An 8,794-nucleotide genomic window follows, 5' to 3' on the forward strand; every position below is an offset into this window, starting at 1 on the left:
TGCTTCTGTCCATGATCTTGTGAGATTTTGTGTGCACCCTTTAAAAGTGGAGTCTCTATTTCCCACAGCTCTCTGGGTCTCCTAAATGTAAGTTTTGCTGGCCTTCAAAGTGAAATGTCTGGAGGCTCATCTGCCTAGTTTAGGACCCCCAGGCTGGGGAGACTGATGTGGGGCTTGGACCCCTTACTCCTTGGGGAGAACCTCTGCAATTGTAATTATTCTCCCATTTGTGGGTCACCCATTTGGGAGGATGGGTCTTGACTACAACGTGACTCTGCCCATCCTACCCTTCTCGTCCTGTTTCCTTCTTTATATTTTTAGTTGTAGGACATATTTTCTGCTAGTCTTCTGATTTTTCTTATCAATAGTTTCTCTGTACCTAGCTGCAATTCTGGTGTGCCTGTGGGAGAATGTGAGCTCAGGGTCTTCTACTCTGCAATCTTGTCCACTCTCCTCCCCGTGTGATCTTTCCTGAATTCCAAGAGTAAGTGGCCAAGCTCTGATCTGGCCCTACAGTGCAAGCACAATGGAAGATTTCAGCACCCCAAAACCGTAGATGATGATGTTGCTAAGATTTCTGTATCTGCATAACCAGGTCTCCCCTCTCCTAATTGCCTGTCACATCTTCCTCACTTCCTTGAGTCCTGGCTCTTAGTGTCCTAGTGTCCTCAAGGTCTAGATTTCTACTAACAGGCTGCTCAAGGCAAATTACAGTTTCTCCAACACGTTACTCAAAATCATTCCAGCCGCCACTATGTGGAGGCCACTCCCACTTTTTAGGTTATGGGAGAACCTCTGTCACCGTACTCAAATCTGCATTAATTATCTGTTGCTGAATTACTAATCGCCCAAACTTGGTGGCTTAAAACAACACCCATGTATTATCTCACAGTTTCTGGGTCTTGGGGTCCAGATGTAGTTTAGTTAGTTCAGTTTATCTTACCACTTCTCATATCACTCACCCAGGTTCTTTGGCTATTGTCAGAAATGTCAGTTCCTTGCCACATGTGCTAGTTGTGTAAAAGAGAGTATTTAAATAAGTGCCTTCCATCATGAACCACCTCATGTTCGTACAATGGCATTTGGGGCTGCAAAAGAAGCTCCTTGACGTGTCTGTAGTCTAGATGGGACAGCTCACATCTATATGTTTTTTTGTGGGAGTATAAATGGGTTACATCTTTTGGAATGACAATTTATAACAAAAACATTTTACTTTTTCATTCCCATTGATCCAATAATTTCACCTCTATGAACTAGTCCTGGTTCACCAGAAACATTGGAATCAACTACACACCTGACTGCCGGGAATAGTTAATGTTTAATAAACCTGGAGCCTCTGCACCATAAAATAATACCAAATCAGTTAAAAGTCATCCACAGGATTATTTTTAATTACAAAAGAGATACTTATGATATAATATGAAGTATAAAAGTCTTAGGCCACCTACTTACAGAAGAGTTCTTAAAGGGTAGGAAATACATTTCAAAGTGATCACTGTGGTTATTTCTGAGTAGTGCAATTAAGGGTAAATTTTACTGTCTCATCTATATGTTTCTATAATTTCTATACTTTTATGGAGTGGTATATGATATATGTGTGTGTATGTGTATATATGTGTGTATGTCTCTATATATTATATAATAAAGAGATATTTTAAAAATACAAATGGAAGAACAGTTTATAAACGATAGATTATATGATTACTAGTGACAAAACTTAGTAAGTCTCATGGAAAAATTGAGGAGGTAATACTGTGACATCTATGAAAATTTACCACAGAAAAACAGGATGATTTTATGCTCGCTGGATATGGAATAGATGTTTATTTCAGGAAAAATTATGGCAAAGGTTTATACTGTGGTTACACAGATACATAAAAATGCTGACAATATATTAAGGTTGTGGGGTTATTAATGATTCTTTTCTCTATATCGCAAAGGGTACTATTAAAGCAATTTTGTGATTAAAATTGCTTAATTTTTATAAAGGTTTATCCTATGTTTATTCACTCAGCAAATTGCTATTGAGGAATATTAGAGGAACTGAAAGATCATTATGGCCAATAACTAGGAGCGAACATGGGAACTGAGAAAAGGAAGAGGAAAATGAAGATTGTTATTTGTGTTAAGAAATGCTCTGGGACTCTGGAAGGCAGTTTAGAGGATTTGAGGGAGGGAAGTGATGTGATGAAATTTGTGTTTTAAGTTCACTCAAGCAGCAGTACATAGAAGAAATGGAGTGGATGAAAGCAAATCATGCCAGGGACGCCAGATGGGAGACTTTGCAGTTTTCTAAGCAAGGCTGATGGTGGCTTGGGATAATGTGGAGGAAGAGGATGGCAAGAAGTACATGAATGTGAAGGGTACTGAGAAAGGTGAATTGATAAGACATGTTGATTGTAAACAACTCTACACAAATATGTGGTGCAAAAATAATTTTTTGAAAAGAAAAATTGTACTTGGAGACACTAATTTGTGCCTCTAGTGGAAATGGTGGTACTAATGGAAGGCACTTACTTTGATCCTGGGTCTTGGTGAGATGGTTGTGGGTGTCTATATATTTTTTAATTGATTGATTGATTAATTAATTAATTAATGTATTTTGGCTGCATTGGGTCTTCCTTGCTGCACGCGGGCTTTCTCTAGTTGCGGCTAGCAGTGGCTACTCTTCGTTGCAGCGCGCAGGCTTCTCATTGCAGTGGCTTCTCTTGTTGCAGAGCACGGGCTCTAGGCACACAGGCTTCAGTAGTTGTGGCACTCAGGCTCAGTAGTTGTGGGGCACAGGCTTAGTTACTCCGCGACATGTGGGATCTTCCCGGACTACAGCTCAAGCCCGTGTCCCCTGAATTGGCAGATGGATTCTTAACCACTGCACCACCAGGGAAGTCCAGTTGTGGGTGTCTAAATAAGTTCCTTCCCATATGAGTACAAGGAAGAGAAATGTTATCCATCCTTTTCTTTTCCTGGACTTTGGAGACAAATGTTTCAAAGTTATGGACATGACTAATTTGTTGTATATTCCAAGGCTGTTTGAAAGGAAAACCAGGGAAATAACCTGATGTAATGAGGGCCTGCTATGAACTAGGACCTCCATTTATGTAGACAGCAAATGTCCATCGAATGCCTTAACATTGAAGTTACATCATTTAATCCTTACAGCAGCTTTGTGGAATAACCTATACTACCTCTATTTTACATGTGTAGAATGACACTCAAAGAGGTTGAGCAACTTACCTAATAATAATAATAACAACACAACAATAGTTGCAGTCATAAGAACCAGCACTTCTAAAGCATTACATGAGATATATACTATTATTATCTATGTTGACAATTAAAACCGAGACATAATTTTGCCTCTTGCTGAAGGTCACAGAGTCAATAGATACCAGAGCTGAGAGACAGATCTGTTTGACTCCAGAGTTCATGTTATTAGCCTTTACAGTGGTGGTTCTCAAAGAAAATCCCTGGACAAGCAGTGCCAGCATCCCCGGGAAACTTACAAATTGTTGGGCCACACCGGATCTCTTGAATCAGGGGCTGTATTTTAACAACTCCCCTAGTGATTCTGATGCCACCACCTACTATACTGTACTATAGCATCTCAATAAATAGCATATAGCAAAAGTCAGAATTTTACCCTGGTAAAACTCCAAAGTCTAGAACTCCAAAGTCTATGTTTGTTTTTCCACTCTGATCAATGAGAAATTGTTAAAATTCAAATCCTTTTAAGGCAATTTCACAGCCCATGAGAGACAACTTAGAGAAAGAGAGAAAAGAAAACAATAGCATTTTACTTGCATGTCATGGTTTGAGACAGTTTATCAGTTTGGAGACTCAAATAGTTAGTCTTACAAATTGTGGTTTCTGTTTCATTTCTCACTATTCTGCATTTTAAAAAGATTGAGAAATAGTGTGAGGAAGGGATCAGATGGGGATAGATGAGTGGCAAGGAGACTTGAGACTGTCAAGTAACACGCAACACCTAAAGGGCAAGGTGGGACCACAGGGTGTAAGCAGGTGACAGATGAGGAATAATGTGGAGGAACTAGAGTGGGATGTGGACACCAAATACTTTTGGAGAGAGGAACAGAGAGAGGGAGAATTTGGGAGTGACACCAGCCTGCTAGCTTGGATGAATGGGCAGGAAAAAAAAGCTTGAAAAAGCATAAGTAAGTTCAAAGTGGAACTGTGGCCTGTGGACATCCAGTTGCTGCTCAGAGGACTCACTCATCCATCTTCCAACAAATATTTCTTGAGCACTCTCATGTGCCAGGCTCTCTTCTAGGTACTGGGATAGATCAGTGCTTTGTCTCCTGCAAACCCCCCAAATCCCTGCCCAGGTATAGCTTACACTTGAATGAGAGGAGGTAAAAATAAACAATAAACATGACAAATGAATTATCTGGTGTGTTAGAAGGTGATGAATGTTATAAGGAAAAAATTAGTGTAAGGTAAGGGAATTGGGTATGGTAGGGGATGACCTGGGTGGCAAATTTAAATGGGGCACTAAGGGTGGGCCTCACTTGGAAGGAGACCACTCTGAGCAAAGACTTGATAGAAGTTACGAGCATTCCAGACAGTGCTGGCAGGCAAAATACAGGATACACAGTCACATTTGAACTTCAAGTAAGCAATGAGTAGTTTTTTCATGTAAGTATGTCCCATGCAGTATTTAGACATAGTTATATCAACATTATTTGTTTATCTGAAATGAAAACTTAACTGGGCATCTTGTATTTTTGTTTGCTAAATCAGGCAATCTGACACCAGGCAGAGAAAATAGCCCATGCAAAGGCCATAAGAAAGGAGTGTGCCAAGGAAAAGCAAAGGCCAGGGTGGCTGACTTCATGCAGGTGGGGTTGGGGTGGGGATGCAGTGGGCATGTGGGCTCCTGAGGCCTGGCAGGGACACCATGGTGTTGTGGCTTCAACAGGAATAAGATGGGCAGGTCTGAGGGTGGGTCTGAGGGCGGAGGGGTCTTAAACTACCCTACTTGTTAACAGGATCACTCTGGTTGCTGAGTGAGACTAGACTGTAGGGGAGAAAGGGAGGAAGCAGGATGACCTCTGGGTGACCTCTGGAAAAGGGACTGTATGCACAGAAAGGTGGGTGGTCAAGATTCCTTAGCTTTTCTGTACTTCCAAAGAATATTTTAAATTTAAGAATAAAGAAAAGGAAGACACTGGGGTTGTTTGTGATTTCATGGGCAATTGTCTGGTCTGTCTCAAATTAAATGGTAAGCTCCTTTAGACAGAGACCAAAATCTCCTCTCCGGGAGTCTGCAAACACTTTTTATAAAGAGCTAGGTAGTAAATCTTTTTTAGGCTTGACAGACCAAGAGGCAAAAATCGAAGATATTAAGTATATACCTACATGACAAGAGAGAAGACAAATTCGCACCAGATTTTATTGACAAAATTTGAAATATAACTTAGCATGATGTTTTGCGATATAGGAACACTAGCGAAAAGAATGGAAGTATTTGGGGGATAACATTTTGCTTAGTTGGGGTTCAGAGTTACTGTTTCCTATCATCAAAATTGATTGCAAGGGTTCATCTGTTACTGCTGACCTGTAATGAGATTTTACATATTTTACCTCTGAAAATGTTTTTTTTCACACAGGTAAGTACTGACAAATACTGATCCCTAAAGATATGTTATTGAGAGTATTTATCACTTGGAAGGGCTTTATAGAATTCTGCTAGATTCTCCTCTTGGTATTTTAGCATGACACTGCAGATTAATCACTTCCAATCGAAAGTTACGCCCCTCTATTTGCACAGGTAAATGGACTTAGAAATAAGGACATTTCCTTTGCACTGTCACTGAAGTCCAAAAAAACCTTGTTAGAACTGTAGTTTCAGCTCAGAACATACGCCCACACAAATTTGTATGGGTTTTAATTTTTGACAGCGCAGGAGGTATACAAAGCAACATACCTTTACTTGTGATTTAAACATTAGCTGTTGTCTAATTGACTTTACTACAGTATAAGTTTCACACATAAGCTCTATTTTGCCCTACAGTTTTAGGTTGATTTCATAAGAAACATTATCAAATCTGCAGCCAAAGCTAATTTCTTAATTCAACCAATGTTTTATAATAGTGATTGAGGGTGATTCTTCTTATTCAGAAAAAATTCCATTTCAGTCCTGAGCTCAAAAAATATTGCAATAACACTTTACAACTGCTAATCTATTGAATTGCTATGTGGTTGAGAAAGATAGGATATTCAGTTTCTACTGGTTAATAACACGTGATAGATTCCAATATTTTCTGCAAAGTACCTGCTGTTGAATAGTAAAATGAACAACCATTTGCTTTAAAGGGTTTACATTTTCAGAAGCTTTGTAAATTTGTCCAACTAAGCCTTTTCTGCTCCACAAGTGTTTTTACCATCATCAACTGTAAAACATCTTAACAGTTTCCATCAGGTTGTACTGAATTTTTGTTTTCTGAACCTCTTTGAAAATGTCCCTGCTCCACACACACACACACACACACACACACACTAGTTACAGCCTAATTCTTCAGGCGCTTCAAACTCAGTATTGGTTTCTCAAATAAACAGCACCAGGCTTATCAAGCAACACCATTAGTCTTATCAAGGGCCAAAGAATACCACTGGAAAACATTTGCCTTTTTTTAATTGTCTGTTATTGTTGCTCCCAACGTCAACTCTTCAAGAAACTGTTACAGCTGAAAGATCAATAGTCTTAAAAAAGTTTATTTTCAGCTACTGCAATAAATCAGTTTCATTAACTCACCATCAGTAAATGACTTTTCTTGTCCAACACTTGGAAACTTACTTTAGTTGCAGCCTCATTTTTATTTTTGTGAAGAAATTCTGCTATGATGAACTATTTCATTTAAAAATTTCCAATTTTTCTGGTCATTATCTTCCTGGAAGTTGGGAATGTTGTGGTGAGTGCTTAGTCTGGTAAGGTCAACACTTATTTTATTAAAATTTTTAGTGCGGTTGCTGTTACATAATAAACACAATGTTTTACCATTTAATTGGATAACAAAATAATCCATGCTTCAATGTGCCTTAAAAATAAAACATGAAGTTCACTTTTCTTTGTTTTGACATGATAGGCAAGTATCAATAATAAAAGTAAATATAATGTCACTGTACATGGCACAGGGACAGATGTCTAGTTATAACCGAGTTGATGTAATTTTGAGTGCACCAGACAGCTGTTCAAAGTGAAGAGAGTGATCCATCCCATCTCTGTCTCAGTTACCCAACTCTGGGCAGTCGGTCGTGCTGAAGCAGCCAGAGACAGCACGTAAATGATGGAGTATGGCTGCTTGGAGCAGCCTGTGTGTGCAGTAAGGAAGGCTCACCTTCCTCCTCTGTGCCAACCACCCACACCCACACTAGCATTTACTTGTTGACTTTTTAATTATGGCCATCTGACTGTGAAGTGATACCTCATTGTAGTTTTGATTTGCATTTCTCTAATAATTAGCAATGTTGAGCATCTTTTCTCATGCCTGTTGGCCATCTGTGTCTTCTTTGGAGAAATGTCTATTCAGGTCTTCTGCCCATTTTTTGATTGGGTTGTTTGTTTTTTAAATATTGAGTTGTATGGACTGTTTTTATATTTTGGAGATTAAGCCCTTGTCAGTCACATCATTTGCAAATATTTTCTCCCGGTCCATAGGTTGTCTTTTCGTTTTGTTTATGGTTTCCTTTGCTGTGCAGAAGCTTATAAGTTTGATTAGGTCCCATTTGTTTAGGTTTTCTTTTATTTCTTTTGCCTTGGGAGGCTGACCTAAGAAAACGTTGCTATGATTTATGTCAGAGAATGTTTTGCCTATGTTCTCTTTTAGGAGTTTTATGGTGTCATGTCTTATATTTGTCTTTAAGTCATTTTGAGTTTATTTTTGTGTATGGTGTGAGGGAGTGTTCTAACTTCATTGATTTACCCGAGACTGTCCAGCTTTACCAACACCACTTAATGAAGAGACTGTCTTTTCTCCATTGTATTTTCTTGCCTCCTTTGTTGAAGATCAGCCACTATTTCTTGGAGCCCTTTTTCAGCCTCACTCTCTTTGTCCTCTCTTTCTACAAGTCCAACGACATGAATGTTAGATCTTTGGTCATAGTCTCACAGGTCCCTGAGGCCCTGTTCACTTTTTTTTCACTCTATTTTCTATTGGCCAGATTGGGGAATTTCTACTGTTCTATCTTCAAGCTCACTGATTCTTTCCTCTATCATCTCTAGTCCAATATTAAGCCCATCTATTGAGTCTTTTATTTTGGTTATTGTATTTTTCAATTCTAAAATTTTCCTTTGGTTCTTCTTTATAACTGATTTTCCATTTTTTAATTTATGTCAATCATGTTGATAACTTCTTCTTGAAATATTTTTATGACTCCTTTTATATCCTTGTCAGATAATTCTAAAATCTATGTCATCTTGGTGTTGGCATTTGTTGTCTTTTCTCATTCAGGTTGAGATTTTCATAGTTTTTGGAATGACTAGTGACTTTTCATTGAAATCTGGACATTGTGGGTATTATGTTATGAGACTCTGAGACTTTTTACGTCTTGTGTTTTAGTTGGCCTCCTGACAGCACTCCAGTGGTGCCACCTCCTTACTGCCAGATCAGGGGGGTGGAGGTGGGGGTGAAGTCTATGTTCCCGTTGACCTCCTGCCAAGACACAAATTAAATTAACGCTCACCATCTTTTCTTTAATTTCAGAAAATTGATCCAGTGGATAGAAGGAAACTATATAATTTTCAAGAGTAATAGGCTAGTTGTACTGGAGTTATTCC

Source organism: Phocoena phocoena, chromosome 7 (genome assembly GCF_963924675.1).
Source record: "Phocoena phocoena chromosome 7, mPhoPho1.1, whole genome shotgun sequence".
NCBI classification, from domain to species: domain Eukaryota; kingdom Metazoa; phylum Chordata; class Mammalia; order Artiodactyla; family Phocoenidae; genus Phocoena; species Phocoena phocoena.